Source organism: Mustela erminea, chromosome 14 (assembly GCF_009829155.1).
Source record: "Mustela erminea isolate mMusErm1 chromosome 14, mMusErm1.Pri, whole genome shotgun sequence".
Taxonomy (NCBI): Eukaryota; Metazoa; Chordata; class Mammalia; order Carnivora; family Mustelidae; genus Mustela; species Mustela erminea.
Genome location: NC_045627.1, coordinates 24,047,694 through 24,053,636, shown reverse-complemented (window position 1 = coordinate 24,053,636; position 5,943 = coordinate 24,047,694). Strand labels below are relative to the sequence as shown.

Below are 5,943 nucleotides of genomic sequence, written 5' to 3'. Positions count from 1 at the left end.
TGATTCAAAATTATTTTCTTTTCAGGAAAGCCTTTTTAAACAACCTTATATATTTTTTGACTTAATAGTAGCATAAAACTCAAAAGGGTCTACACGTAAGAAAGGAACAAATACAGTGAAGGTCTGACCTCTAAGAATTGACAGTATATTCACAAATTTATATTTCTGTTTAATTTTTTAATGCCAAAGTTTTTTCGTTTTTGTTTTTTGTTTTGTTTTTGTTTCTGTTTTTTTTTTTAAAGATTTATTTATTTATTTGACAGAGAGAGATTACAAGTAGGCAGAGAGGCAGGCAGAGAGAGAGAGGAGGAAGCAGGCTCCCTGCCGAGCAGAGAGCCTGATGCGGGACTCGATCCCAGGACCCTGAGATCCTGACCTGAGCCGAAGGCAGCGGCTCAACCCACTGAGCCACCCAGGCGCCCATGTTTTTTTTTTTTTTTTAATTATTATTATTTTTAAGAGTCTTGTTACCTTGATATTCAAGAACTAAAGAGTTGTAAATGCTTGGGATGCCTGGGTGCTTCAGTCAGTTGGCATCTTCCTTTAGCTCGGGTTAGGATCTCAGGGTCCTGGGATCAAGCCCCACCTTGGGCTCCCTGCTCAGCCAGGAACCTGCTTCTCCCTCTGCCTCTGCCTCCCCTCTACTTAGGGTCTCTCTAAAACAAACAAACAAGCAAACAGATAAATAAACTTTTAAAAAATAAAAGAGTTTTAGATGCTTTAAATTCAAGTTATGAGTATTCAGTAGGCAAATAGTATTCCAAGTTATCACCTAACACCAGGTCAATATTTACTTAAGTTGTTAGTCAAAGCAATGGAAGTCTATGTTGAGATGCAAGGAACTTAATATAATTTTTCATCTTTAATTTATCTCCACAATCAGACAATATAGACCTTTGTTTATGTGGTGTTCCCCTCCATTAAAGCTCATTAATAGTCCCGATGGTTCTTTGTAGCTCTTAGAGATGACCTACTCACCTCTCAGGTAGGGGAAAGTAAGAGGGTCAAGTGCACAGTGCGATCTCAGTTTTCTTACTGAAGTTCAAGGCACTTGTATGTTTCACTTTTTAGCTGAGACAGCTATTTGACTGAGTCTTATGGAATATAAGTAAGAAAAAAAGCAACAATAGCAACAAAACCTTAAGGAACAGCAATGTTTCTCTTTTCCTCTGGTTGGTTATCGCATGTCACCAAAAATTGTACTGACCTTCTTGGAAGAGCATGCACCATATCCAGTAAGATGCAATAGTGAAGATTTGCAACCCCTGCAACTTGAGAAAGGGATGGATTTTATTTATTTGGATGTGGCTGTTTACATTCCTAAAGGAAGTAATTGGATTATTTTTAATAGTTTTAATGTCTAAATTCATTTGGCGTATTAAAATATATTTACCCACATTTGAATATTAGTAATTGTTCAAACAATAACATACATAGACAAAAAGTCAATAAACAATTAAAAATCATTATCCATATAACATTTTAATATAAATTATCTGAATTAAAAATAGATAATTATACTTTATTTAACTGATACAATTAACATACAATAATTGCTTTTTACAGAGGAGTATTCAGGCTTTATAAAAAGGTGCTCAGGTAGGAAACACACAAACAAGATTTTTGTAATTTGACATATCATCAAGAATGAATCTTGGGGCTCCTGGTGGCTCAGTGGGTTAAACCTCTGCCTTCACCTCAGGTCATTATCTCAGGGTCCTGGGATCGAGCCCCACATCAGACTCTCTGCACAGTGGGGAGCCTGCTTCCCTCCACCCCTGCACCTCTGCCTGCCTCTCTGCCTGCTTGTGCTCTCTCTGTCAAATAAATAAGATTTCAAAAAAGAAATGAATCTAATTGTATAACAATTGTAAAATACATGATTTCTTTTATACTCATTGCAAGATTAACTACAGGTGAGTGTAGGAAATAGAAAAATACTAACTCATTAGATTAGTTCCCTCTTCCTACCCCTTAGTGATAACAGTAGGTTAGGGGAAGCTGCTATACAAACTATTTTTAAAGTGAAGTTTCTCTCAATGTTTTCACCCTTCAGATGGAATCATTTCCAAGGTTTATCATAGCAACACAGCATTGACATAAGATGTATGACTTCCCCCTTTTGGACAACACACAATATCAGGGGCTGAATTTACTGGGTTGGTGAAAAACTATGCAAGGCCAATGAACAGACGTTTCCCAAGACACTTTCTACCAGGTAACAGGCCACGGTGTTTCTGGAGAGCTGAGATATGCAAATGAGGTGAGCTTTATCACTTCCAGCGGCATCAGGGACAAATGAGTGTTTCCAGGCCCAGGCAATGGGAGGAGGGACCCAGGCAAATCCAGGTGAACTCCTTGGGTGGAGAAATGGGAGCCAGGTGCCCAGGGGGGTGGTGGTGGCAGGGGACAAGGAAACCAGAGTTTGTACAGCTAAGTAACTGAGGGGAGAAAGCAGTATATAGACTTCCAGATATCTTCAGAAACCCCCTCAAGTTTAGGTAAGTATTGATGAACACTCAAGGTGGGGGAAAGAACCACCAAAAAGGAATAAAGATATAAGCCCCCAGAGATGCAGGACTTCGAATAGGGCCTATTCCCAACACTTAGTCTGGAAAACCTCTTGGTTAGAGTGTAAAGAAGGGTCTTGCCTTGGGAAAGGGGACTGATTAGCCCTAGACAGGAAACAAGTCCAGCCTTGCCTACAAGTCTTAGAAGTAAGACTCCAAAGGCAGACTAGTGTAATTACGTCTAAAACAAAGACTGTGACTATCTTTCAAAAATATTCAGCAATGAATAAGGTAAATTCCCAGTGCCTGGTGTCCTATTAAAAATTACTCAGCTGCTAGGAAGGTGGAGAGTAAAACCATAAAAAGAGAAAGGTAGTCGATCAAAGCTGACACAGACCTGACACAGATGATAGAATTATCAATCACATTAAAACCCTTATTATTACTGTATTCCAAGTACACATAGAACATTTATCAAGATAGATCATATTCTGTGTCCTTAAACTGGCTTCCATAAAATGGAAAAGATTTAAGACCGTAGAAAGTATCCTTCCATTAAATAGTAGAACTGAATTAGAAACCAGTAACAGAAAAACCTCTGGCAAAGCTCCCAAATTTGGAAATTTAAATAAGACAATTCCAGATAACTCATTGTTCACTGAAAAAATTCCAAGATTGAGTTAAAAACATATTTGAACTTAGTGAAAATGAAAATGTGGCATTTCAAAACGTGTGTGATGCTGCTAGAGTGATTTTGGGGGGCAAATGTTAGTGCTAAATGTTAATTCTAGAAAAGAAGGGTCTCAAATCAATGATACTAGATTCCTCCTCTAAGGAACTAGAAAAGGATGAGAAAATTGAGGGCAAGATAAGTAGAAATAATGAAGATCAAAGTGCAAATGGTTAAATATGACAGGAAAATAATAGAGAAAATTAATGAAACTAAATGCTGGGTGTTTGAGAAGATACATAAAACTGATAAATCTCTAGGCACTTTGATCAGGAAAATAGAGAAAACAAACTTAACCAATATCAGGAATGAACAAGGTGACACCACTAGAAAATATACCAATATTAAAAAGGTAAGAGAATAATAAGAAAAACATTATATCAGTACATTTGAAAACTTTTTTATATAAAATTGATAAATTCCTTGAAAGACACTAGTTACCAAAATCACATGAAAATAGTGCTCACTTTGGCAGTACATATATTAAAATTGGAAAAATACAGAGGTAACATGTCCCCTTAGCAAGGATGATATGTAAATTCATGAAGTTTTCTGTAAATAAAAGCCATTCAGATCAGTATGGAAGAAGTAAAACATTCATTATTTGCAGATGACATGATATTTATATAGAAAACCTGATAGACTCCACCAAAAAATTGCTAGAACTGATAGATGAATTCAGTCAAGTTGCAGGATACAAAATCATTGTATAGAAATCCATTGCATTTCTATGCATCAGTAATGAAGCAGTAAAAAGAGATAAGGAATCACTCCAATTCACAACTGCATCAAGAACAATAAGATATGTAGGAATAAACCTGACCAAAGAGGTGAAAGACTTGTACTCTGAAAACTGTAAGACATTGATGAAAGAAACTGAAGATACCATGAAGAAATGGAAAGACATTCTATGCTCATGGCTTAGAAGAACAAATATTGTTAAAATGTCTATATTACCCAAAGCAATCTATAGATTGAATGCAATCTCTATCAAAATGCCAATGGCAGTTTTCATAGAGCTAGAACAAACAATCCTAAAATTTATATGGAACCAGGAAAGAACCCAAATATCCAAGGCAATATTGAAAAAGAAAAGCAAAGCTGGTGGCATCACATTCTAGACTTCAAACTCTATTACAAAGCTTTAGTGATCAAAAATAATATGGTACTTTAACAAAAATAGACACAGAAATCACTAGAACAGAATAAAACCCCCAGAAAGAACCCAGGATAATATGGTCAACTAATCTTCAACAAAGCAGGAAAGAATGTGCAATGGGAAAAATACAGTCTCTTCGACAAATGGTGTTGGACAAACCGGATGGTTACATGCAGCAGGATGAAACTGGACCATTTCCTGCACCACACACAAAACTAAATTCAAAATGGATCAAAGCCTTCATGTGAGACAGGAAACCATAGAAATGCTAGAGTAAAGCACATGCAGTAACCTCTTTGACGTCGGCTGTAATAATTTTTTTCTAGATATATCTCCTGAAGTAAGGGAAACAAAACCAAAAACTAAATAAATAGCTTTTGCACAGCAAAGGAAATAATCAGCAAAACTTAAAGACAACCTATGCAAATAGGAGAAAATAATTGCAAATGACATATGTGAATAAAGGATTAGTATAAAAATATATAAAGAACTCAATACTCACAAAATGAATAATCCAATTAAAAATGGACAGAAGACATGAATAGGGATTTTTCCAAAGAAGACATCCAGATGAGCAACAAACACATGAAAAAATACTCTATATTGTCAGGGAAGTACAAATCAAAATTATAGTGAAATATCACCTCACACCTGTCAGAAGGGCTACAATCAACAACAAACAACAGGTGTTAGTGAGGATGTGGAGAAAGGGGAGCCCTCTTGCACTGTTTATGGGGATGCAAACTGCTGCAGTAACTGTGGAAAATAGTATGGAGTTTCCTCCAAAAGTTAAAAATAGAATTACTCAAGATTCAGCATTTGCACTACTATTTACTCAAAGAATTAAAAAAAAAATACTGATTCAAAGGGACATATGCACTCCGATGTTTATAGCACCATTATCAACAATAGCCAAATCATGGAAATAACCCAAGCGTCTACCAACAGATGAATGGATAAAGAAGAATGTGGTATATATATATATATCTCTATGGAATGGATTGGAACATTACTTATCCATAAAAAGGAGAAATTTTGCCATTGCAATAACTTGGATGGAGCTAGAGAGTATTATGCTAAGTGAAATAAGTCAGGGAAAGAGAAATACCATATGACTTCATTCATATGTGCAATTTAAGAAACAAAATAAAGGAGCCATGGTGAGAAAAAAGAGAGAGAGGCAAACTAAGAAACGGACTCTTTTTTTTTTTTTTTAAGATTTTATTTACTTATTTGACAGACAGAGATCCCAAGTAGGCAGAGAGGCAGGCAGAGAGAGAGGAGGAAGCAGGCTCCCTGCAGAGCAGAGAGCCTGATGTGGGGCTCGATCCCAGGACCCTGGGATCATGACCTGAGCCGAAGGCAGAGGCTTTAATCCCCTAGCCACCCGGGTGCCCCCAAGAAACAGACTCTTAACTGTAGAGACCACACTGATGTTCACCAGAGGAGGGGTGGGTGGGGAATAGGGAAAACAGGTGAGGGGGATGAAGGAGGGCACCTGTGATGAGCACCAGGTAATGTACTATATTATAAACCTGAAACTA

General features: G+C 36.9%; 1 non-coding gene across 1 annotated transcript; it reads left to right on the top strand.

Annotated features, from left to right (window-relative positions):
* The first annotated feature begins 3,699 nt into the window (after positions 1-3,699).
* LOC116573799 lies at positions 3,700-3,802 on the top strand. Its single transcript, XR_004279008.1, has one exon. It is a non-coding gene; the product is annotated as a U6 spliceosomal RNA (small nuclear RNA).
* The last annotated feature ends 2,141 nt before the right edge of the window (positions 3,803-5,943 follow it).